The sequence below is a fragment of the Callorhinus ursinus genome, unplaced genomic scaffold (genome assembly GCF_003265705.2).
Source record: "Callorhinus ursinus isolate GAN/ISIS: 27379988/994484 unplaced genomic scaffold, GSC_fseal_2.0 scaffold15, whole genome shotgun sequence".
NCBI lineage: Eukaryota > Metazoa > Chordata > Mammalia > Carnivora > Otariidae > Callorhinus > Callorhinus ursinus.
Window position 1 is genome coordinate 19,161,532 of NW_027397077.1, and position 27,313 is coordinate 19,188,844.

At 38.2% G+C, this 27,313-nt stretch overlaps 1 protein-coding gene and 1 pseudogene across 2 annotated transcripts in view; one reads left to right on the top strand and one right to left on the bottom strand.

The window, feature by feature from the left end:
* Nucleotides 1–27,313, top strand: part of SYNPR (synaptoporin) — a 302,749-nt gene that overhangs the window by 195,929 nt on the left and 79,507 nt on the right. The window lies entirely within an intron of this gene.
* On the bottom strand, nt 24,027–24,125 carry LOC112834312 (U6 spliceosomal RNA; annotated as a pseudogene).

Sequence of the window (27,313 nt, forward strand, 5' to 3'; positions counted from 1 at the left end):
TGAAAATGTTAGGTGCCTGTTCCAAGGTCCCATTAACCTCCATCTCTGCTTCCTTCTTTTCTGGAAACAGAGAAATGTTAGAACATTCTCTGCATCCGCTGGAGCTATCAAGCTGATGGCCAGAAGTCACACAATAGACTTTATGAGGTCAAGCTGCTGTCAGTTGAGTGGTGGGGGACCTGTGTTCCCTCTCCTTTCCCAGCCCCACCTATCCCGGAAAGAATGGCATTCTGTGAGCCATGAAATGAATTGAATTGTCAGGGGGCCACAAGGTCAAACAAAGAGGAGGCAAGTGCTCAAGCTCCCTGCTTGCCAGATGCTCTGCAGTCCGAACAGGAAGGTAAAAGCCTCAGGGCTGAGTGTGTGTAACAGTGATGACAACTGTAAGGCTGAGATTCACATTCCTGGTTCCCCTTCTAGGACCCAGCTATGGGAGTGCAGAGCCAAGACATGACTCAGGACTTGAGAATCGCTCCTGGTGTGAGGTTTAGGGACCCCCTACCTGTGTCTGTATCATGTAGAAAGCTTGGTAAAAATAGAGATTCCAAGATCTTGCTGCAGACCAACCTACTCAGCATTACTGCCAGGTGGGCCCACGTGATTCTTAGACACACAGAAGGTGGAGAATTGGGGACCTAGGGAGAAATAAGTAGAGCTTCAATTTGCAATTGCCTGATATTTTGCATTTTAACATTGATGGATTTTTCTTAAAAATATTTGAGATTACACTTTAGTTTAAGCAAACACTTGCCTTGTTATACTTAGCGTGATAAAATAGAAAAAGAAAGTTGCCATGAATAAGCAAATGGATATTTCTACTTTTTGTTATTTCCAAATTTGACAAAGAAGCAAATAGTAATTTAAACTGTGTAGTAATGGGCGAACTGTAGCAATTTCACTGTCACCCCATTATGTGCTTTTGACCATGTCCCCCCTCAGTCCCTGCCAAAAAAGACTGAAGCGCAAGTTGCCTCTCCCCACTAGACCAAGTGGAAATGAGGGTAGAAATCAGAAAGTAGGATGGATGTGTTAATTTTTTCATCTTATATATATGTGTGTGTGTATATGTGTGTGTGTGTGTGTGTGTATAATTATTGGTATGGACATTATTCCCTGGATTGTCAAACAACACTGTTAACGAAAGCTGAGCCAGAGTATTTTTATTCCCCTTTTTACAGATCAGCACGCAGAGACTTAAATCTTTTTCAAGATCATGCAGCTAGTAAATGCCAAACCTGGAAACCTGTCTAAATCTTTTGATGCCCATGAGTGTTTTAACAGAGTTATTTACAGCCACCCTAAACTCTCAACATCTCTATGAGACAATGACTCTGAACTTCACTTGACAGGTGCAAAAACAGACTCACTGAGGTTGAATGACTTGCCCAAGGTCATACAGCTGATAAGTGGCAATACTGGGATTCGAATATCTAGGTTTGGCTTACCTCAAAGACTCTTCACCGTTGCACTGTAAGGAACAGTAGTGATGTCCTTAGGTTGACAAACCCCCACAATCACAGTGACTCCTTCCCTCCCTGCCAGATCTATAGCCTGTTCCCCACAGACAGGCAAGCTGGGCAGGCAAGAGGGATTTAGGGAATGGTTCTCAGAGACATCGTATTCCTTGGGACTCAGAATTACTGGCATTTGCTTTCCAGTTGATTTCCCACGTCCAGGAATAAACTGTGAAGGAAAACAACTCCAGGCTGGCACTGTAATGATCACCCTTTTTTCCTTTTTTACAGCTGACTAGAATCTGAAATAAATGAGCTGTTGCTGATACAGTTTGTAGAACTTTTCACTTTTTATTTTGAAAGATTCTGTGCTGAAGTATTAGCTGTCACTTGGAGGCTAGGTGTTACGGAGTCAAATAAATGACATGGTTTTCTAACAAAGTTATTCCAGAGGGTTTAGTGCTATGGCAGATCCTCATGTCCCTGCAAAAAAGTGGATTTGGAAGGAAGCAGGAGTTGGTGAGCTGAGAGTTCCCAGCTACTAATCAGGGAGCCTGAACATCTTTGATTACAATGAAGGATTTGTAGTTGTAATGTTCCTTAAGCCCAGCACTGAGATATCAGAAATAGGTGGAAAGTGCAGAGAATCACTTGCAGAGTTGGGACTTCTTCTGAGATGCACTTGATTAGCTCTTGGAATCTTTAAAAATTAGCTGAGAATTATGTTCAACAGCCTCTACATTCATACTTTAGTTTAGCATACCTACCAGGGGTTTCATTTTTCCATCCTTTCTTCCTCTGTCTTACATCCCATCATCCAAAACCATCTCATTTTCTGTTGTTTATAACTACATTTTAAAATATCTTTTACTTTATTAGAAAAGGAACACATTTTATTTTCTGTCCTGAAAAATCCCACTGTACAGAAGTGAATGAAGTAGAATATCAGAGTCTCCTTTAATGTAACTTCTCAGAGGTAATCACTATCAAGAGTTCTGATGGATAGCATTTCAAGCTTTTTCTTTGCATGCACTCATTTTTTATGCAGGTTGATTCTAAGTGTAAATATTATTTTGCAAATTAATTCTTATTTCTTTTAATTGCTTTTTTAATTCCATGTCAGCCCTTATGGGTCTACCACATTCTTTGGCCTCATTGTTATACCATAATTTATTGCACAACTATACTAAAATTTATTAAGTCAATCACCTACTGATGGATATTTAGGCTGTTCCAGTTTTTCACAATTATAAATAATGCTACATTTTATGACTTCATGTGTAAGGTAAGTTCCTGGGGCAAAGGTATACAAACCTTAATTTTTTATAGATTTTGTGAAATGCCTCTTCAGTAAAGAATTTATATGCCCACCAAGAAGATATGAAGGTGCCTGGTTCTTCACGTTCTTCCCAATATGGAATGCAATAAATGCACTTCTTTAATCATTGGAGAAGATAAACACATTGTTATATAACTATTAGACATTTATATTCCTGGCAAAATTTTTGGAGAATGCCATGTCCATCTTTCTTTACACCTGACCCCTGGCAAAAATATCTTATCACTTGCCCCATCCTAGTTGCTTCATTAAATCGGCATTCTTCAGTGAACTCCTATGAGATTTATTAATCGATACAATAAGCATTCAGTATGGTGCCAGGCATCGGGCCTGCCAATGAAGGAAATCAAAAAGGAAAAGAGATTCTCTTTTCATGGAGCATAGTCTTTTTTAAAAAAAATACTCAACATTGATGAAACTGAAACACAGAGAGTTTATATGTCTCATTCAAGACCCACAGCAAGTTCTCAACTATACAGAAATTTGCACTAATTTCCCTGAAATCCTTACCTAATATTACCATCACACAGAGTCATAGTGCAGATAATTAGAATTAACGCCCTATTAATCTTTACTAATGATAAGGAGGTCTGTAACAAATTGCCTAAATTAACAAATTAATATTTACACAGCATGATAGAACTTTTTAAGAATTCATGTATCAAATTAATTTACGTCATGGTGCTCACCTTAACAAACCCTCATAAAATGTTGGCGTTAAAAACAATCTGCCCCGGGGCACCTAGGTGGCTCAGTCGTTAAGCGTCTGCCTTCAGCTCAGGTCATGATCCCAGGGTCCTGGGATCGAGCCCCGCGTCGGGCTCCCTGCTCCGCAGGAAGCCTGCTTCTCCCTCTCCCACTCCCCCTGCTTGTGTTCCCTCTCTTGCTGTCTCTCTCTCTGTCAAATAAATAAATAAATAAACAAGCAAACAAACAAATAAATAAATAAATAACAGTCTGCCCAATAGTTGTTGCAAAGAGAACTTGTTTGCTAACCCCTCTTCCCTCACAGATACAAAAATATGAGTTTGTCTTCAGGGTTAATTTTCAAGAATTTATTCTTATTTACCTCTAGGTTGAGTTTATTGCTTGCCAAAATGAGAAGGGACTGGTCTCTCCTGTCTTTTTGCAAGTCACCACAAGCAATTGTTAGGAGAGAATAAATGCATGGATAATGAACCATTAAATAGATTTTTTTTTGTCAGTTTAAGCCATCATCTTAGACTGACATGAACTTTACCATTTCCAAACCTGAAACTACTACTCTGATTATCATGGTCTTTAGAGATGGGATTTGGTCCCTCTGCAAAGTGAATGTTCTCTAAAGAATGATAAAGTTTGTTGTTTCCTTTATGCCGATAAAAAAATAAAGCATAAATATCCCATATTGGAGCACACAGTGCCATAGAAGAAAATGAATATAAATGCCTTATGTTGTGCAAGACTAAATGAAAATGTAATGTGAATTACTTTCTAGCCCAAGCTCATCACTAGTGCCCAGATGACTGTGTTTCTGTAGTTTTAAAAATCACTTCAATTTTCAACCAAATGCTGCTAGCCAAATAAACAGTGTGTCTCTAGCACTTTTTAAAATGCGTTCTGGAAGAGAAACATAGACATAATGGGAAAAAAAACAAAGCACACTCCAGCTCTTCTTTCAGTCTTACTGTGCATCACCAGAAGTCTTCAGAGATTTGCTGAACTTTTGAACTTGTCCATTTACTCATTTGATCAGTAATTGGGTGCCAAGTATGTGACCAGATGAGTATAGGGTGCTTGCCCTCCACTACAGATCCAAACCATGTGCAGCCATGTTTGGGTCCTAGAGGCCCCACACATTTTGGCTAATTTTATGATGCGTAGGCACCAAATTATTAGTTGGTCAACAATCTATGAATGGTTGCTGGGATAAAAAGAGGCTCATTCAAACAAACCAAAGACCAAGATCATGTCAGATAACAGGTGTAATGACAAAAATTAAACAGTGATGTGGTGGAGAATAACTGGGAAGGGGACAGGCAAGGAAGTTCCTCTTAGGAGGGGATATTTGAGCTAAGACCTGAATGACCTGAAAAGAATGAGCCATGTGAAGATCTGGAGAAGACATTTCTGCAGAAAGAAAAGCAAGTGCAAAAAAAAAAAAAAAGAAGAAGAAGAAGAAAAGCAAGTGCAAAGGGAAGAGGGGACCTGGTACAGTAAAGGAGTAAGTAGGAGAATACTGTAAGAACACAGTGGATGAGAGGGAGAGTGGAATGCAATGAGGCAGGCAGGAGCAACATCAGCTAGAACCTCCTGAGCCATGTAAGGCACTTTATTCTATATCCAACAGAAGTCCTTTGCTTGAAAGTAGGAGAGTGATATGATCTGATTGACATATTTTAAGAATTTTTTTAAATTTTTCATTCCAGTATAGTTAACATACAGTGTTATATTAGTTTTAGGTGTACAATATAGTGATTCAACAATACTACAGATTACTCAGTACTCATCATAAGTGTACTCTTAATCCCCTTCACGTTTCATCCATCCCCCACCTCGCCTGTGAGAACCACCAGTGTGTTCTCTATAGTTAGGAGTCTGTTTCTTGGTTTGTCTCTTTTTTTCTTTGTTCATTTGTTTTGTTTCTTAAATTCTGCATATGAGTGAAATCATATGGCATTTGTTTTTATCTGACTGACTTATTTCACTTAGCTTTATACCTTCTAGATCCATGCATGTTGCAAAAGACAAGGTTACATTCTTTTTATGGCTGACTAATATTCCATTTTATATTTTTACCACATCTTCTTTTCCATTCATCTATCTATGGACATTTGGGCTGCTTCCATAATTTGGCTATTGTAAATAATGCTTCAGTAATCACAGGGGTCCATATGTCTTTTTGAAGTAGTATTTTCATGTTCTTTGGGTAAATACCCAGTAGTGGAATTACTGGATCATATGGTAGTTCCATTTTTATTTTTGGGGAACCTCCATATTCTTTTCCACAGTGGCTGCATCAATTTGCATTTCCACCAACAGAGCACGAGGGTTCTTTTTTCTCCATGTCCTTGCAAACACTTGTTGTTTTCTTGTGTTTTTTATTTTGGCCACCCTGACAAGTGTGAAGTGATATCTCATTGTGGTTTTGGTTTGCATTTCCCTGATGATGAGTGATGTAGAGCATCTTTTCATGTGTCTGTTGGCCATCCGGATGTCTTCTTTGGAGAAGTGTCTGTTCATGTCTTCTGCCCTTTTTTAATTGGGTTATTTGTTCTTGGGGTGTTTAGTTATATAAGTTCTTTATGTATTTTAGATACTAACCCTTTATTGGATATGTCACTTGCAAATATCTTCTCCCATTCTGTAGGTTGCCTTTTAGCTTTTGTTGATTGTTTCCTTCACTGTACAGAAGCTTTTTATTTTGATGTAGCTCCAATAGTTTATTTTTGCTTTTATTTCCCTTGCCTCAGGAGACATATCTAGAAAAACATTGCTACAGCCAATGTCAGAGAAATTACTGACTGCACTCTCTTCTAGGATTTTTATGGTTCCAGGTCTCATATTTAGATCTTTAATCCATTTTGAGCTTGTGTTGTATATGGTGTAGGAAAGTGGTCCAGTTTCTTTCTTTTGCATATTGCTGTCCAGTTTTCCCAACACCATTTGTTGAAGAGACTGTTTTTTCCATTGCATATTCTTGCCTCCTTTGTTGAAGATTTTCCATTGCATATTCTTGCCTCCTTTGTTGAAGATTAATTGACCATATAATTGTGGGGGGGGTGATTTTTATTGTTATGTTAATCACCATACATTACCTCATTAGTTTTTGATGTAGGGTTCCATGATTCATTGTTTGTGCATAACACCCAGTGCTCCGTGCAGAATGTGCCCTCTTTAATACCCATCACCAGACTAACCCATCCCCCCACCCTCCTCCCCTCTAGAACCCTCAGTTTGTTTTTCAGAGTCCATCGTCTCTCATGGTTTGTCTCCCCCTCCGACTTACTGTGGGTTTATTTTTAAGCCACTCTGTCATTGATCTATATGTCTATTTCTGTGGCAGTACCATACTGTTTTGATTACTACAACTTTGTAGTATATCTTGAAATCTGGGATTGTGATACCTCCAATCTTGTCCGTCTTTTCTAGATTGCTTTGGCTTCTTGGGGTCTTTTGTGGTTCCATACAAATTTTAGGATTATTTGTTCTTGTACTGTGAAAAATGCTGTTTTTATTTTGATAGGGATTGCATTAAATCTGTAGATTGTTTTCCATAATATGGACATTCTAACATTATTTGTTCTTCCAATCTGTGAGCATGGAATATCTTTCCATTTGTTTGAGTCATTTTCAATTTCTTTCAGCAGTGCTTTATAGTTTTCAGAGTACAGGTCTTTCACCTCCTTGGTTAAGCTTATTCCTAGGTATCTTATTATATTGGGTGCAGTTGTAAATGGTATTGTCTTCTTAATTTCTCTTTCTGCTACTTCATTATTAGTGTATAGAAATGCAACAGATTTCCATATATTGATCTATCCTGTGACCTTACTATATTAATTTATCAGTTCTTGTAGTTTTTTGGTGGAGTCTTTAGAGTTTTCTGTATATAGTATCATGTTGTCTGCAAATAGTGAAAGTTCTACTTCTTCCTTGCCAATTCGGATGCATTTTATTTTGTTTTCTTGTCTGATTGCTGTGTCTAGGACTTCCAGTACTATGTTGAATGAAAGAGGTGAGAGTGGACATCCTTGTATATTTCAGGAATTATTTTAGCTGCTATGTGAAAAATATATTTTTCAGTGGGACAAGAAGAACAGTTAAATGACTATTGGCTAATGTAAGCAGGAGATAATGGTGACTTAATTAGAGTTTTATCAGTTGCAAAGGAGAAAACTGGAAAGATTTAGGATATATTTAAAGGTATGGTCGTAGAATTGGCTGATGGAAAGAATATATGGGAAGAAGGTAAAGCAAAGAGGGAATCAAGGTTTGGGGCCCAAGAACTGAGATGATAGTGGTAGCGGGTTGGTGGGACTATATTGGACATGTAAAGTTGTTCTATATTGGACATGTAAAGTTGAGATACTTATTAGATGCAATAGTTTTTTTGTTTTGTTTTGTTTTGTTTTTTTAAACAAATGATTGAATGACCTGTTGTCAAGAGCAATGGTAGACCAATCAGTTTCCCTATTTGGAGAATTTGCACTAAGAAACTGGAGAAAGGGAGGGAGTTGCAGATCGCAAGTGAGGCGCAGTCAAAGCCAGAGAGGGTATGGAAGAACCAAAATTATAAGGAAACAAATTCTGAGTCAGAATGGAAGCCAGTTGGAGGAAGGAGAGTATCAGAGAGAAATAGAGAACTGTGTGGAATCATGTCCTGAGAGGGGGTGGGAGGTGAGCCATTGACCCCAGAGTTGCCTCTGTCGTTTTTACTTCTACATCTGTCCACACATGTCCTTCTGAAAATAGGCTCTTTTTCTTGATGTAACTTAAGTAGGTCTCTGTTTCTTTCTAAAATACTAACCTAATTGAGATAAATGTCTCAGCACACTGAGGACCACCAAGATGAATAGTCATTGTCCCCAAGGAGTTGACAGCATAGTGAAGAAGGGAAGATAATAATACAAAGAATTGTTATGTAAAGCCAAATGGAATAATGCTGAGGGTGTAAAATGCTTTAGTCACCATTGGTGTTACATGTTCTTTTGTAAGCAAAGAAAAAAATTAAATATACAACTTGTCCCTTGGAATCTGCACCAAGTAATAGAAACTACAACTAATAATTTCTGTTAGGAAATATATGGCATTATATAAGGTGGTCTCTCCTAAATTTCAATTAGGTTTTTACCATATGTACTTACCACCTGGGCTGTTATTTACTTAACATTTTCATTTGGTTAAACTCACTTTTGTAACTTAATACATACTAAGCAAAAAAGCCCTTGAAATAATGGTTTGCTGTACTCCATATATTTTTCTAATATCCATAAAGATAAATACTGACTGCAAAAATAAAGAGCAGTCCTGCTTATGGCTAAAATCATATCACAACCACTGGGGCTACTTGTACCAGGTTCTTGGGAACACTGACATAGAGAAAAGCATGCTAGACTCAGATTAACAAAATCTGACTTTGGACTTGGCTCTTTCAACAAAGAGCTACTATGCTATCCTGGACACGTCAATCTCTTTTTCCCTCAATGATAAAATGAACATATATTTCCCCTGCCCTCCTAATGTGGTTATAAGGATCACATAAGTCAGAATACATCCAAAGTGTTGCAAAAGATAAAGTACTCAACAAATGGCAGTCCTTATCTTAATTACAGTTATTGTAATGATTGTATATGTGGGTTCCTGATATAAGTGCCACTTGGGCAATGCTGGCATTTAAAACCAAAAAAAATATTTTCCTCTAATCTGTGTTCCAGAATGATCCAGCTCTTTCTACTAAACTTACCTTCACTTATTATTAGAACCACACAATTTGGATTGTGCTCAAAATAATTTCTAATTATTTCTAGCAAGCAAGCCTTTGTCTTTCCAAGTGTTTAAGGGAGTCCCCAGAAAAAGCACCTTCTTTTGTCCAAAATGAGTTATGTATAAGTAGACTATACATTATAGTAAATAGCATGGCATGAGCGAAGGTTTAGTTCCACTTACTGGCTACAGTCTTTGTATAAGATAATTAAGCTTTCTGAATCTATTTCTTAACTTGGAAAAATGGAATTAATAATCCCTATCTTATAAGGTTTTGGGGAAATTTAATGAAATAATGACATTCAATTGGTTAACATTAGTGCCTGACCCATAGCAAGCTCTAAGTAAGTACGGTCCAGTATTACTGCATTGAATGAGGGATGAGAAGCACTATCCACATTGGTGAAACCTGTATTAGGAGTCTACAGTTCTGAGTATCATAGGACCCACCTCCTAGGGTTATCCTGAGAATTAAGTGAAAATTCTCACATGTGAACAATGTCTGACACATGGTAAGTGCTTTTTAATAAATGTAAGCCTTTGTTATCATCATTAGTCTTTGTTACCTCAGTGTTTATCATAGTAAGTCTTACTCTAGATAACCTGGGGTATAATGACTTTAAGGCCTCTTAGTTGTGGAAAATTATATGTTGAATCCAAATTGATCGTCTATATTGTTACCTAGGATCTGTTGTTCAAAATACTGAAGAATTTAGCATAATATGAGAAAATAATAGATGTTCAAAAGATACTACTAGATAAATAGGAGAAATTAGGTTTGATTTGAATACCTAAAGTTCTTTATTGATAAAGATCTAGACTTGGGCTATTATATACTAGTTACATGTGACTACTGAACCTGTGAAGTGTGCCTAGTCTGAATGGAGTTCTGCTGTAAGTGTAACACGTGAGATTTCAAAGACTTCGTATGAAAAAAATTTAATAATGTTTTATATTGATTAGACATTGACATGGTAATACTTTAATTATATTGGTTTAAAAAAATATTTAAATTAATTTTACCTGTTTCCTTTTATGTTTCAAGTGTAGCCACTAGAAAATTTAAAATTACACATCCATCTCCCATTGTGGTTTGCATTATATTTATATTGAACAGTGTAAATCCAATCCATTTTGTAGTTCAAATGTTGACAAAATATTGTGGCTCATCTTATAATTGTACAATATAAGAATGGCTTTTTTCGAGAGAGACAAACCATAAGAGACTCTTAATCACAGGAAACAAACTGAGGGCTGCTGGAGGGGAGAGGAGTGGGGGGATGGGGTAACTGGGTGATGGGCATTAAGGAGGGCACGTGATGTAATGAGCACTGTGTGTTACATAGACTGATGAATCACTGACCTCTACCTCTGAAACCAGTAATACATTATATGTTAATTGAATTTAAATTAAAAAAAAAAGAATGGCCTTTTTGCACCTTAAATATAGCAAAGTTGTTTTTTTTCTTTGAAAATTTAATGTCAATCGGTTTTGGGCTACTTGTCTGTTGAAGCCATTTTCTAAACTTATTTTAAAGCAAGCCATAATTTTAAGGGGGTAGAGTTTTGGTCATCTAGTTCCAGTTTTGGGGATTTTCTTTTAAGATTTGTATTTTAAGTAATCTCTACACCCAGTGTGGGATTCAAACTTACAACCCTGGGATCAAGAGTCCCATGCTCTACCAACTGAGCCAGCTAGCACCCCTGGTTCTAGTTTTGTTACTTGTTTATACCTTGTTATAGTTTAAATATGTTATTTTGTAACATAAATAAAATTTAAGATAATTGTTTCCACCGGATTAAAGAGTATAGAAAAATGAGAGTGTCCCCCAAAACTAACAAAATAATAACACACAAATGAATAATGTTATAATTACATAAATGATCTTAAAGGGGAATCAGTGACTGAAATTAGATGATAAGTCTGAAAACACTATCAATGATACTTTGATTATTTTATATGAATAGAATATTGCTTTCAGTCATTCCCAGCAATAATGTGGATTGCAGGTTACCATGTTCTAGACAACATTCCATATTAATTTGTGAATCCAGTGGATTTTTATTAAAAATAATTGTACATAAAATGCACATTCCCAAACCTCCATCAAGTAGACAGTATGTATAACAGGATGACCTTTTAGTGAGTTAATTTAGTTCACTTTTGAAATGAAAAATTTTACAAAATAATGTGTTGGTAACTTTAAAAATCTCATATGAATGCATGTGTTTTGGCCATGCATATACATGCTTTTGAGGAAATTATAAAATGAAGAGTCCTTGTCAGCTAAGAGTAGAGAGAAACTACAGTTACTTTAATAAAGATCTTGCAAACAGCATTTCAGAAACTTTCTAGGCACCCAAAATAGCTTTCTGTAAAGAGATACTAAGCACCAACTTGCTTTAGTTTAGGATTTGCAATTCACAAAATAAAGCAAATGAGACATCACCTGTACTATCCTTCTTTGTTCTTACAAAATTTTAACAATTTGATTTCCTCCAAATTTACAAATAAATTGCTTTTCCAAAATTCATTTATAACTCGTCATTTTCCTCCTGCAGTGTAAAGAGTGTTAGGTTCCAAAGACTAGCCTACTAAAGCTCCTGTAGTACTAAAATGGTATGCATTTACAACGAACAACATAGATGCCAGATAATTAATTAAGAGGTTGCTACAAAACTGAATATGATCTTTAAAATATATCTGGAAATCCATGCTTGAAGAAAAGCAGTTTTTAATTAGCAATTGAAAAGATGGTAAGAGGGACTTCTTTGGACATTTTTGAAAGCTGCTTTGGGGACTTTGAAGGGTCTTAGAGGTTAATGGCAAAGGTTCTTTATGACATCTAATAGTATTTCTAAATGTTAGACTGTCTTATCACTGACAGGGGTATGTCTCCCCCTACCCCATTACTCTTACACTCACTAGTTGTGATGAGTTTCCTTTGCTCATGTGGACAGAGGGTATGGGGGAAGGGATGGAAAGAGAGCAAGACAGTATAGAGAGATTTCTGAGATGGTTAAGAAGGAGGTGAAAGAGAGAAAAAGGAAGTTATTAAAATGATTGCATGTGAGTAAAAGACAGTAACTGAACTGGGAAGGAAGGAGGAAGAAAGAATATGTGGGATATACTCTAAGTGAATGATGATAACAATTCCCATTTACTGAGCTTCCACTCTGTTCAAGGACTGTGTCAAGTGCTTTACACACCTGTAATTTTCACAATTAAAGGCAGTATTAGTCCCACTTTTAAGTGAGAAAACCAAAGCTCAGAAGTTTAGATGTTAGACTGAACCACGTGAAATTGCCATTTACCAATCAAACCCATATGAATGTTGGCAATTCCATGTGGTTCAGGACACAGAACTAGTAAATTTTGAAATGAGGATTCCAATACAACTATACCTGGCTCCAAAACACTAACTCTTTTTCCTATTTTCCACACTTCTACATAACATTGGAGGGAAGAGAAAATGAGTTATGGGAGAAGCTTGCATCAGACAGGACCCTATTCTTTCCATAACAGTGGCCCCATCGGGGAAGGAATGACTGATAGCTTTTTAGAGCAAGGTTGAGGGTTGGATAAAGAGCAGGACCAATCATTTGAATGCAGAGGTTATTTGAATGTCTGCTATTTGTATCTTTTGAAAGTTGTCTACATTAAAAACTTTATATGCATTAAAAGAGTTAATCCATATAGTGAAGGCCATTTCTACAATAGCATGCTTACATTGTAAAGTGGTAAATGATAAACATTTTAATCTCTCCTCACCCTTCGAAAGATTTATCAGTTATCAATAGTGTCTTTAAGCAAATTACTCAGTTCCAACTGGCTCTAAGTTTCAGTGAACAGCATTCCAACAGCAAGATGAGTTCAATTGATGACATTAATGTCTTGTGAAGGGCCTTCTTTGTAGACCTTTTTATTGATTTTTTTAAAAGATTTTATTTATTTATTTCACAGAGAGAGACACAGTGAGAGAGGGAACACAAGCAGGGGGAGTGGGAGAGGGAGAAGCAGGCTTTCCGCCGAGCAGTGAGCCCGATGTGGGGCTCGATCCCAGGACCCTGGGATCATGACCTGAGCCGAAGGTAGTCGCTTAACGACTGAGCCAGCTGGGTGCCCCTTTATTAATTTTTATATTTAAATGTCTCCAAAGATTTCATTCCTGAGCTGAAACCTCTACCCATTACTTGTCATTCTTCCTGGACATTATCACAGTGCAGAGATTATTCTTGCACGCATTACCAACTTCAAAGTTGGACCCTGCTTTTTTCCTCCCTCCTTTTTCCTCTTCCTGACTTCAGCCTCGTAGAGCAAATCTGTGAGAAGAATTGTTGATTGGACATGAGCCCAAATACCCTGAGTAGACAGTGGGAAAGACCTGAGGTGGCTGATGGAGGACACATGCTACTTCCTATGTTACAATTCCTACTTCTCAGCAGTGTTCCCCAAAAGGAAACATTTATGATTTTGCATGCAGCATGTCCTGAATGTCCTTTGAGGAACACTGCTTTTTCCCCACTAACTAGATAAGTTTGGGCAGTGATCCCCAAAATGGCTCTTGAGAAACATTAGTCTTATTAAATGCTCTTCAAAGAAAGGAGTCACACAATTTCAGAAAGATACCTGCACTTCCGTGTTCATTGCAGCACCATTCATAATGGCTAAGACATGGAAACATCAGTAGATAAATGGATAAAGAAAATGTAGTGTGTGTGGGTCACATTTATATATGTGTGTGCATGTATATGTATATATTACATTTATATATATTATATTTACATATATAAATATATACACAATGGAACATTAGTCACCCATAAAAAATAAATCTTGCTACTTGCAACAGTATGGATGGACCTGTAGGACATTCTGCTAAGTGAAATAAGTCAGACAGAGGAAGACAAATACTGTATGATCTCACTTATATGTGGAATCTGAAAAAGCCAATTTCACAGAAACAGAGTAGAATGGTGGTTGCCAGGAGTTGGAAGTAGGGTAAATGAGGAGATGTTGGTAAAGGATATAACCTTCCAGTTACAGGATGAATAAATTCTGAGGATCTAATGGACAGCATGGTAACTATAGTCAACAGTACTGTATTGTATACTTTAAAGTTGCTAAGATCTTTAATATTCTCAACACACACACACCCACAAAGGTCATTAGTGAGGTGATGGAAGTGTTAACTAACCTTATTTTGAAAATTATTTTGCAATATATACATGTATCAAGTTGTCTTGTTGCATACCTTAAACTTAAACAGTGTTATATGTCAATTATATCTCAGTAAAGCTGGATTATTATTAATAAATAATAATGAGAGACTGGGAAAAAATAAGGAATTCAAATACTGTTGAGAAACACAATTTACCGGCATCCTTCACAATGTACTTCGGCATGACAAGGCTCTGGTAAGTCCTGCAGTAGAGAAATCTGTTTAGTATATTCTTCCCTCAACTTCCTAGTGTTAATATCTCATAATACTTATATATAGCTGTAAGACCAGGAAAAACTAGGAACTGTCACAGATTTAAGGGGACAAAAGAGGCATAATAACTAAATGCAGTGTGGGATCCTGGATCAGATTCTGGAACAGAAAAAGGACATTAAAAGGAAAATTGTTGAAATTTGCATAAGGTCTGTAGTTGAGTTAAAAGTATTATGAGATATTAACACTAGGAATCTGGGGGAAGGTTATGCATTAACTATATAATTTTCTGCAAATTTTCTGTCAATCTGAAATTAGTTCAAAATAAAAAGTTAAAAAATAAAGGTAGCAGTAAAACAAAGAAAAAGAAATGATGAGACTGAGAAATTCCAGCACTAACCTATAAAAATACAGTATGGGGGTGCCTGGGTGGCTCAGTTAGTAGAGCATGTGACTCTTGAACTCAGGGTTGTGAGTTCAAGCCCCACACTGGGCATGGAGTCTACTGGAAATTTTTTTTTTAATACAGTGTGAGCCATGAATATGACTCACAAATGTCATTTTAAATTTGCTAGTAGCCAAATTAAAGGAAGTAAAAGGAAATGGGTAAAATTGATTTTAATAATATCAAAAACATTATCATATCAACATGCACTCAACATAGAAAATTGCTAATGAGATCTTTTACATTCTTTTTTGTCTCAAGTCTTCAAAATCCAGTATCAATTCAGACTAGTCCCTTTTCAAATTGTCAATAGCCAGATGTGGCTGGTGACTACCACATTCTCTGTGCATCTTTTATTTCTTCTTCTTTCTACAAGGGTTTTGTTCTTTCCCACTATAAAGTCCTCCTTCCTTCCTTCTCTCACTTATGAGCATTAATATGTTCTGGTCATTGTTCTATGCACAAAACTGACAAAAATTCTTAGCTTCTTGGAGCTCCCATTCTCAAGAGGAAGTGACTGACATAAAGAGTAGCTATAGTAAGTAAGTCAATTATATAGTAATAGGTAAGTGCTATGGGGTTGGGGGGACAGAGCTGGGTAAAGTGACTCAGATGTGCTGGAGGTAGGAGAGTTAACTGAGGCAGGATCTATATCCGAACCCAGCTCACCTTTGGCTGCATTCTGATTCTTTCCATTCTTTAGTTACAGCAGACTCTCTTGAATAGAGGGAACAATGAGCGAGTAAAAATGATGCCCTGCTTTTACTTATTTGGTACTTAATAATGAGTCAAGTCCAGCTCAGCCATAGACGAGACACTCGACTATTGTTTTTCAACATCTGGTTCAGCAGAAAACAGAGGGTCTTAAAACTGTGCCTCCCACTGCAATTTCTTGATGTGAGTCTAGAAAGGTTTGATCAATAGAGTTTGATTCTTTCCTTGAAATTTGAATAATTGCCTACAGCGTGGTGAATTTAACATCTTAAAAATTATTACTTCTTTATAGAAGAACTCTATAGAAGAGTTGAGTTTTGTTGACTTTCTTTGTAATAGAGTTTGAGGTTCCTTGTTTGTTTTTTAAACCTCTGGGCAATAATGTCTACTCATTGAAATGCCTCCCATTCTCAGTTCCTTATGCTCTGAGATATTAGAGTAGAGTGGCAGTCAGAAATATGTGTAAGTAATCCCACATCTCTGCTTTTCAGAATCTGAGATAATCTTTAACAAGTTAAAGGGCAGGAGGCATGATAGAGAGAGAGAGAGAGAGAATATGTGTGTATTTGTCCTGCATCTGATTATGCAAGGTGCCTGTTGGAATGCATGGTATTGGACCTAGCCCCAGATCTCCAAATTCCAAATCTTGGGGAGGGGGGGTAAGGAGGGAGAAATCTGAGAATCTGGGTGGTTAACAAGGTTCCTGAGTGATTCTTATATCCTTTGGGTATTGAGAATCATGGACCCAGGCACCAGAAAGGCCCACATTTGAATCCTGATGCCTCTGCGAGGGCGCTCAGATGGTCTCTTTTAGGGAAGTGACACCAAACTGCCCTGTGCATGTTGGCGGGTTCTCTATCTATGAGGACTTGTCACAAAGAGAAAACAAGGGAATTAAGATCCAGCATATTCCATCCCACTGCGCCAAGTCCAGTAGGAGAATTCTTCGGAGTTCTTAATTGTGACGTGTTAACAAACCTTTGTTCCCATTTTTTAATGCAGTTGGAGTCACCGCTGCTTTTGTCTCTTTGTTTTGCTAGGGGAAATGCAGGCATTTGTTTCTGCTCTTTTTTCTTTTAACTTGGATTCCCATAATGCATATTTATAGTCTGAAGATGCAAGAAAGAAAACTAGGACAAACTTGTGCTTTCAAGGCCTGCCGTGCAGACCCAGACAGGGACGTGTCCGGTCTCTGGAGATAAGCCAGCAAGTTCTTTGTCTCTCTGAGCATAGGCCTTTGATCATCTGCAGTCCCATCTAAATGGCTTTCTTAAAGGATAAAGTATATTATCAGGACCTAAGAAGCAACTTGTAATTACGAGCTCTCCAATGGACTCATGTACTATTTAAAAGCACCAAATGAAAGAGAAACATAGGAGGTTTCTGCCCCTTAAGCTGGACCTTGGAGCCCTGGATGAACTTACTTTTAATGTAACAGTCTCTTATTTTTTTCTTCACTTTTAAAATTACACAAGTAATATATACCTTTGTACAATATTCATACAATACAATTAAGTCAAAAATGAAAGCTACCTCATATCAGCCACTCCAGTTCTATTATCTGCAATTCTAGATGTTTCTAGACATATGTAAATACATATGAAACATACACACACACACAAGTAATTAGGACTCTTTAAATTGTAATTGAGGGAAATGCAATTCAAAAATGTTTTAAAGAGATGGGAGGAATCTCTTCACTTACATAATCTTACTGAAGTGAGGTGGATTGGTTTCAGGAATGGCCAGATCAAGGAGATCCAACAGGGTGATCTTAATTTCTCTCATTTATCTCTTGGCAATGCTTCATTTTTCCCTCCTCAGTGGGCTTTCTCCATGTGTTAAAGAGGATAGCTATCTGCCGACCTGGATTTACTCCAGATTTGGGACAAAATAATGCCCACCCACCAATGTCATTGTCATCCCCTGAACCTACAAATATACTGCCTGACATGGTAAAGGAAAATTAAGATTGCGGATAGAATTAAAATTGTTAATCAACTGACTTTAAACCATGGATGTTATCCTGGATTTTCTGGGTAGGCCCGAAGGAATCACAAGGGTCCTTAAAAGATGAAAGATGTATGTAGCAGAATTAGAGTCAGAGAAGGAGATGTAATGATGGTAGCAAGATTAGAGAGATGTAATGTGAGAAAGATTTGAACTTCTGTTGCTGGATTTGAAGATGGAGGAATGGGACCGTGAGCCAAGGAAATGGATGGCCTGTAGAAAGAGCTAGCTGGACGAGGCGAGGACATGGATTCTCCTAAAGAGGCTCCAGAAGGGAACACAACCTCCCTGACACCTTGAGACTTGTGTCATACTTCTCACCTACGGAGTGATGAGATACTAACTTTGTGTTCTATTAGGCCACTACGTTTGTGGTAGTTTGTTCTAGCAGTCATAGAAAACTCAATCAGAGCCTAACAGGCAAGAGACTTTTTCGCCTCAAAATCCAAATTTTAAACATCTTTGGAAGACTTCTGACTAGCCATCTTGGTTTTCACCCCAATCTCCATCCCATCACTGTGGTTAGCAGATATTATGATTGTCTGGTATCTGTGTCTTATGGCCCAGAAAGGGGATTGAGAGACTGATTGGCAGTCCCCTTTCTTGGAATCACATAACTGACATCAGAACAGAGAAATTCCTCGAGAAGGAGGATTGTGTGGATTTGTTGTTTATAGTTTTTTTCTTTTTTATGGGCTAATGACATGTATTTTGTTCTATAATCTGCTTAATTATCTTTGCAAAATATTTTGGAGCTATTTCCATTTCAATTCATGTAGGCCCTACTTTGTTCTTTTTAGTAGCTGCATGTTATTCCTTTGGGTAGATGAACCAAATTTATTTAACCAAGTCTCCTGTTAATGGACACTTAGGATGTTTCCAATCTTTGCTTACAAAGAAGACTGAACACTGTATCCTTCCATATTCTCTCTGCATGTTATAGGACTTTTGTTTTTGTTTTTGTTTTTGCTCAACATTGGTAATGTGATGGAAAGAGAACAAGAACAAATGTAGTAGGTTGAATAGTACCCTCCCCCTCCCCACAATATGTTTACATCCCAGCCCCCTGTACCTGTGGAATGTGCCCTTATTTGGAAATATGGGCTTTGGTGATGAAATTAAATGTCTCGAGATGAGATCATTCTGGTTTTAGGGTGGGCCCTAAATCCAATGATGAGTGTCCTTATAAGATACAGGAAGGAAGAACACACAGAGACATGGGGAAAGGCCATGTGAAGATAGAGGCAGAGATTGGCATGATGCCACTACAAGTCAAGGAATACTAAGAATTTCTGGTAGCCACCAGAAGCTAGGGCAGAGGGTTGGAATAAATCCTCCCTCAGAGCCTCTAGAAGGAACCAATCCTGCTTATACCTTGATTTCTGATTTTTGGCCTCCAGAATTGTGACAGAATAAATTTCAAGTTGCTCTAAGCCACCCAGTCTATAGTAACTTGTTATGGCAGCCCTAGGAAACTAATACACAGGTTTTGAAGGCAACTGATTCTCCTGTATGCCTTCCTTTGGCTTGTGACCAACTCCCAATCACCTGGGAAGACAGAAACACGGCAAGTCAGATCATATGAAGCTGTATAGCATACAGAAGTTGTTTTAATTTCTATTTCTTGTGAATGTGCTTTGTGAATTTCATTTTCTAGTGTCATTTTGTCTAAACAAATGACAAAATTAGTTTACACTTCAGAGTCAGATCCCAATAGATATATGGAAGGGAGGCAGATCCAGTGGGATACAAGAGGCAAAGCAAAGTGAAGACTTAGGCAGAATATTTCTCCCCTTTGATCCACAGCATCAAAGACCTTTAATGGTTGTGCATAAGAAGAAAAAGTAAATAAAGCAAGGAGGGGAGGAAGGAAGAAGGGGGGGCAGGGAGAGAGTGAGGAAAGAAGGACAGATGAAATAGACTATGATTACTACAAACGAGGAACCTTTGAATGCCCCATAGGGCATCTTGCAGAAATGAATCCCTTTATATTTAATTCATAAACACGGGTGAAAATGCTCCTAAAGTTCTTGATGTCCACTACAGTGATGCAAGCTGGCCAGCCCACCACTACTGTTTCAAGTCAGATATCAGAAATGCAGTGAGCAATATTCCAAGCAGAGAGCTAGGAATCTCATACTTTTTGATCAGTATAGCACCAAAAAAGACCCCCCCCAAAGCAAAAAAGGCAATAAGGCTATGTGTCTGCAGGTATGATCAAAGTACACAGGTCTGTGTTTACTGCCTTGCATTTTTTTCTCATCTGCCTTCTGACATATGTGAATTCGGGGCCAGGAAGCTTACACTCGGTAATTGGCAGCTGTATTTTAACTGCAGGTCTGCATGTTTCGGTAGGGAGAAAAAAAAAAAATGTTGAGATGCCTGTCTACAGGATGGGCAGGTATCACTGCCCACTTTTAAACCTGTTGAAGGAGACAGAGTAAGTCATAGAAAGTCACGGAAAATGGAGCAACTCTAAAAAATTTCTACATCCTATGCCTACTGAAGTGTACCTAATTTGACTTTCAACTTCCCAGTGCATAAATGGCCTTGGCTCCTACCACTCCCACTTCTGGATCCCTCACCTCATTGAGGCTTATTGCAAATACCACCCCCCTTCTAACCTGGAAAGAACTTCAAGGGAACAGCTCACACATCTTCCTAAGTTGGAATAATTAATATATATTGTAGGAGGAGGCCATTTGGAGCCAGTAATCAAGTGAAGAAGTAAACCAGTGTTCACAAGAACTGGATCAATCAGGTTCCAAATAAGCTTTTTTTTTTTCCCCTAAGCATTTTCCCTCAGTTCCTGATGAATAACCTTCTGCTCTTAGGATGCCTGAGACTTGCCCTTTTGATAGCCTCAGATGTGCTTGTTTTCTCGGTGCATTTAAATTTGATCACAGGCGGGGGCTGGCTGTCTTCTATGGCTTCCCCCAAGAATGTGAATCTGTGATGTATGTTTAATGTTTTCCCTCTGTCACAGAGATAAATGTCATCGGTAATTCTGATTGGCAGGCCGGATGTTTAAGGCTTGTGGAATTATGTGAGTCCTAGGGCCACAGGAATTGTTCTTCATTCAGATACCTACAAAGCATAATTAAGTGGATTAATGATGTGGGATTCTAGAAGCAATATAGTTTTGTAAAAATTTGGAGCAGCTTTCCCTTCCTCCATTTCTACTAATTTTATCATTCTTTTTTCCCCCTTCGCTTTTTTGATTTGTGATTTTTGCTGTCAGCCCTCAAAACCTCTATAAGCTTATTATGATATTTCCTTGCACTGAATGTCTCATTTGGCCCCTCTCGTTGCTACCCCTTGGTTGATTTCCTCTCCTCAGTATCCAGAGGCCCCCTTGTGCTTTTCAGATTAAATCTTCCACTCTTGTCATTGTCTTCCTCACTTTGCTTAATTAGATAATTTCAGAGACAGCTTTGAAGGCCCTAGGTGTTACTCCAGTGCTAAATGGGATAGTTATAATTATTATCTGGAAGACTGGCATCAACATCATCAGCTTCTCTCTTCTTTTCCCTGTCCTAGTCATCTGGGTATGAATAATGAAAACAGTCTTTTCTTAAATGGAAAAATTATAATACAGTTAAGTTCTTTTCCCTAAGTTGCCTGTTAATGGAAATTGAGGCATATCTGTGTCCTTTTGGCCTGCATAAAGGAATAGGGATGGTTAAGACATGGTAGTACGTATTGTGAATGATCAACGTCTTTGATTTTTTTTTAATGATTTCTGTTTTTATTACCAAACCAACAGAAACTTGTTGTAGAAAATTTGGATAATTCAGAAAAGCACACAGATAAAAAGACATATCATGTGTGTTTTCACCTTACAAATTTTGTGTGTACATATGTGTGTATGGGTTTATTATATTGATATTAACTTATTTTTACACACAAAAAGGGTCAACCTGAACATTTTTTCTAACTTACATATTAAGCTTAATGCATTGTAGACATTTAAATTAATTTTTTTTTACATGAACATGACCATAGAGCCCCCCTTTATACAGATTTAACTAGTCCCCTATAAACAAGTATTTGGGTTCTAATCAATAATTAGTCCAACAATTAATTGTACTAGTATAAACAATGCTGCAATCAACATCCTTTATGCAAAGCCATGATAGTTTTTTTTTAAATAATTATTTCTTCAACAAAAATTTCTGAAGTTAGATTTGCTGTTTAAAGACATGAAATTTTAGTGAGCATTAGGTATACAGGAAAACACCCACCCAAAATTGAACTAACTCATGCTGTTGTCTTGGTTTGGGTTAGAAGAGAACACTCCATGTCAAAGAAGCTCTTTCCTGGTCTTTGCTTTCCTTGGACAACAAACACAGGACTAGTTTTTTTTCTGGTTACATATATTTTGGAAACGTCAGAGATCATGACCTTTCCTCCCTTCTAAAACTCCCTTCTAGCACTCAGTTTTGCGGTTTAATATGTCAGAGCAGAGTTCCAAAAACCATGATTAGTCTGCATCTAACTTAGTTCTATTTATCTTCTCTCAATTTTTTTCTTTCTTTTTTTAATATCAGTTTGGTATACATTTGCCTTTCCAAGTGTTGTTAGAAAGCAACTTTTCTCTTGTTTTACATGTGATTCATGTTTTCATTAGAATCCTTAATGTATTCAAATATTCTTCTCTTTTTACCTAACAATATAATATATATTGTCTATGGGATATCATTTAAACTCCCTTGCAAAATCTGTTTATAAAAGCAAGACCTATTTGTTCAGGGAAGTTAACATTCTGACTCAAAGGGAAAATACCTGAGGGTCTCAGAGTGATCTTCCTATGTGTGTCTAGGCTGAATTCTGAAGTAGAATTCTGACATCTCTAGACCCAGATGTTCTATAAACCAAACAGTGGACTGGATGAGCTCATATCCATAAACAGAGAACTCTAACAAATATGAGGTCACTATGGCATAGGGGGTAAAAGCAAAAATGGACAGCTTTAGAACCAGTCTTACCTCAAAGTCCCATTTTCCTTTTCGTTATAATGGAGAGACACTAATATTTATTTAGAGAATCACTATGATGGTTAAAGGAGCTGATATGCTTTCAAGTGCTTTATAGGGTGCTTGGCAGTTAAATTATATCTCAGTGTATGATCATGGAGGAAAAGATATTTTAAGAAGCAGATAAAGTCTATATTAAGTGAATTTGTACTGGAAATGCATAAAAGGAGTATAAGAACAGATTCTCCTAATATAGACATCGAGGATATAATATCCCCTTTTTTTCTTTACTATAAAAAGTGCTATGAAGAATCTAGAACCTTCCTAAACTCAATTTTAACCAATTAGCAGCAGAACTTCTTTACTTCTTATAGAACCATGCCCCCCCATCTGAGAATTTAATAAAGCTTTGAATTCTCAATAGAAATATGCACATTCATGTCACATTTTGCAGTCTGGGACACCCGCCTATACCAGGTGAAAACTGCCCCCAAACATAAAGATTGTAAGCCATACTTTGATTTATCTGAACAAAGAAAGGAGAGGTTATGGCCATCTTGGGGCTGCAGATGGATATACCTGACTTCTGAGCTGGAGATTCTAATCATTACCATATGCTGGATACATACGGTATCTATGCCCTTGAGCACTCATAACATAGAAAGGAAGACAAAATCAAGAAATAAATAAGTACGGCGCAGTGTGGCAAATGTGACAATAAGTGCATGTACTGAAAGGAATGATTTCATGGGGGTGGAGTAGAAACCTCACAAAAACAACTCCTACTTCCTCTGATTCACAAGTACAGCAGTGGTCCCAGGGTCTTTCAGAATCTTGGGAGATTCAGTGGACCACGTGGCATTCATTGTGTCAAAATTGAAGTCCCAGATTAGAGGGAACTCACAGAATCATGTTCTGTCCCTCTAAGTCCATCCCCCTTCTCTATAGGAGATACATGGAGCAAGGGAATGTGGGTGAATGGAAGCTTAGCAGAAGACATGCCTTCACCCTTTGCTTGGCACGTGTGAGCTCATCTGTAATATACTAAAATGTCTATGATTCCCCCACCAAACCTTGAAATCTCTGAATTCTTGATTCCCAAATATCCAGAGGAGGGAATGGACACACTTCACCTTGCACATACAGCCTTGTTTATGGAGGGCTCTAATAGTGTTCCAGCCCTGCTTATTCAACGAAGGGTTCTAACTTGTATGTCATCCTTGCTCAGGGGCCATGCTAATCCTCTCTGTATCCTTCCAATTTTAGTACATGTGCCGCTGAAGTGAGCACAAAGGGCTCTAGCTTGGACAAGCAAGAAAGAAAGGGTACTAAGAAAATGGTCTGATCATTCAGTTACACTCAAGTTATATGGGAGCAAAATTAGGGTGATTTCTCCTACTTCCAACAGCATTGCTAACTCCATTTGCGTAAGACCATTGCTGACTAGTAGTTTCCCTTACACACACCTAAATTCCAATCATTGCCTTAGCACCTGCCAGCCTTGGGCACATTACATAATAAGTTAACATGTACTGAATGCTGACTGTATATGTGGTAGTGTCCTTAGTGTTTTACATATGTGGACTTGGCCCACCCTCCCAACGTTGTGAAGAAGAAATAATAATAATAATAATATCATTGTGTGTGATCAGGATCACACAGCAAGTGGGTGGAGCTGGAAATAGAGTCCAGGTTATTAGCTCCAAAACTCATTCCCTCATGCACAAGGCCATGGTACCTCCAGAAGAGCAGGTCAGTTTCAACGTTTGTAAAAATGGGATGATGCTGACCATTCTTCAGGGCAGTGGTAGGATTAAATAGATCGGTTTTGGCAATCAAACAGTATCAAATAATAGGGTCCCTGCCCATGAAGGGAATCTTTTTGGAAGAATCCACAGGTGTGGAAGTCAGGCTGGCCACCGATAGTGCACTGTCTCACACCCCTGATCATGGCAAGTGAATCCACAGTGCTTTTTATTTATGCTCTTTTTCTCATCTTTCTGCCTTCTGTTCTCTTCTATACTACTTGCAAGTATCTGTTTAAGTTAGTTAAGATGATGGCATTTCATTTTCTTGTGGTCTTCATTTCTGGCTATGTGGATCATTTTTAGTCAACAAATGAGTTGGCTTTCCCAAAACCGCCTGGGTTGACATTTTTCGTTTGAATTGCAATATGTTCTTCCAAAGGTGAATGATCAGAAACTATTGTCTACAAGTCAACAATACACTCAGAGGCAGAGAGCCAATACAGTTTTCTTTGTTGCTTTAATTACTGTGTGTGCTTAGGTTTTTCGGATTGTTATTATTCTTGTTGAAAGGAATTGAATGCACATAAGTAACTCTTCCATAAACATTGTTTGAGCCCTGCATAAGGCAAGGCTAGCCCTGAGCTAAAAGCAAGGGACTGCCGGATAAATCAAAACTGGGGTTAGATCCTAGCATGGGGCAGGTAGTAGGGGAAAGACAACAGGCTGAGAAAGATACATAAGACAAAGAGCTACCATCCATTAGAAAGGTGAAGGTAATGGGCTGTGGTGGCTTAAAGAGGAGAGAGATTGCTTCCATCAGGAATGATCATGGAGGGCTTTCTAAAGTTGGTGGCAATTGAATGGGACCTTGAAGGACATAGAGAATGTGGACTATGGTTGGTAAACCAGAAAGGGTGAAGGACATCCCAGTTTTGCAGAACATATCTGGAGAGTAGCATATGATTATAGAGACTTTAAGAAGAAGGTTAATTTTTTTAAAGAAAAAATGACCTCATTTGCTGAGGAAATAAATAGGGAATTAATCAGATTAACAGCTCTGAACTCATTTCTCACCATTCTTCTCTGGCTCACAATTCCTCCAACACACTACTGCCTCAGGGCCTTTGCACTTGCCATTCCCTCTGATCTGAACATTTTTCCTAGATTTTTGCTCGGCCAGTTCTGTCTTTCACATCTCAGTTCAAACAACCCCTCTTAGCAAGAGCCTGACCTCTGTGATGTGGTTGCCCTCCCTCACCCCTGTTCATGCCACCCCCTCATCTACCCACACACATACACCTCCTCAGCAGTCACTTACTATGACAGCATCCTTGTTTGTTAAATAGCAGTTTCCATACTGTCTTGTTTAATACTCCGTGCCTGGCACAGAGAATCTCGACTCCGGTATATTCCTAACCCATGTAGCTACATCACATCAAAATACTAGTTTTCAGGCAATCCCAGAGAGCTGAAACTCTTGATTTTTCCTTCCATAAAAATGGATGTGAAAATGCTTACTTCCCTTTAAGCAGTGGTTCTCAGCCTGGTGCACGTTAGAATCACTTTGGAGCTTTTGAAACCCCAGATAATTGAGCCTTAACCCAGAATAATTAAGCCCGAATCTCTGCAGGTGAGGCCCAGGCCATGTCAATATATTGCTCCCTAGCTGGTTCTTGTGGACAGTCCCAATTGAGAACCAATGCTTTGGAAGGAGAATGCAAGAGCAGGCACCTTCACTGCTGATAGTTCCCTTCCCTGCCTGCTCTGGCAGGGTGGGGGTAAGTAGCAGGATCAGGGGCACCAGATTAGCCAGGTCCCAAACAAAGATACACAATCTGGAAAGCAGAAGCAATATACACTTCCTTCATTCCTTCATTCCTTCATTCCTTCATTCCTTCATTCCACAGAGGGTTAAGGCATGTCTGCCTTGTGCCAGGCGCTCTCCCAAAAGGGTTCAGAGTTGAGTGAACTAGACAGAGTGGTCGGCCTTCTACCCTTTAGGTCCCATAAAATGCTAACCTTCTCTTGGAGACAACACTGCTTGACTGCAGGGTTTGGTCGTGAACCAAGTAGGATGTTCTCATTAGAAGTCCAAAGGAATCTTCCCTCAGATCTTCACTTAAGCAATGATGTTACTTCCTAGAGTTCAGTAGCATGTTCTAGAAGTGCCATTCCTTTCAGAATATGATTCAGACTCATTGCCAGCATTTGTTTCTCCAGAGGCAATCAGGAAATCCTTCTCAAAAAAGGACAAGTTTGACAGGACCTTGAAAAAAATGGGTGATTTCAGTCGGCAGAAATGGGGGCCAAGGCATTCCAGACAGAGGGGACACTGGAGTAAAGCCAGGCAGAATAGTAGCCGCAAATAATTTGGGAAGATGAGATTACAGGGCACTATGAAAAAAAAATCTATGGGCTTTACTGGAAAACTTACGTAGCACTTCCTATTTGCCTGCTTTCATGTATTGTGTCCATGTCCTCACAGAGAGGAGCTTCAGGAAGGTATTTCTGTTTCCAAACAACCAATCTCAAATCCTTTTTCTTTCTATAACAAAAATATCTGGAAAACCCCATCCTGTCATTTCCATTGTAAGCACACAGACAGCAGTCAACTGCTGCCCTAGATTTGCATTAAAAGGATGCCTGACCTTGATTAAAAACTCCAGTAGGCATCTGGGTGGCTCAGTCAGTTAAGCAGCTGCCTTCAACTCGGGTCATGATCCCAGAGTC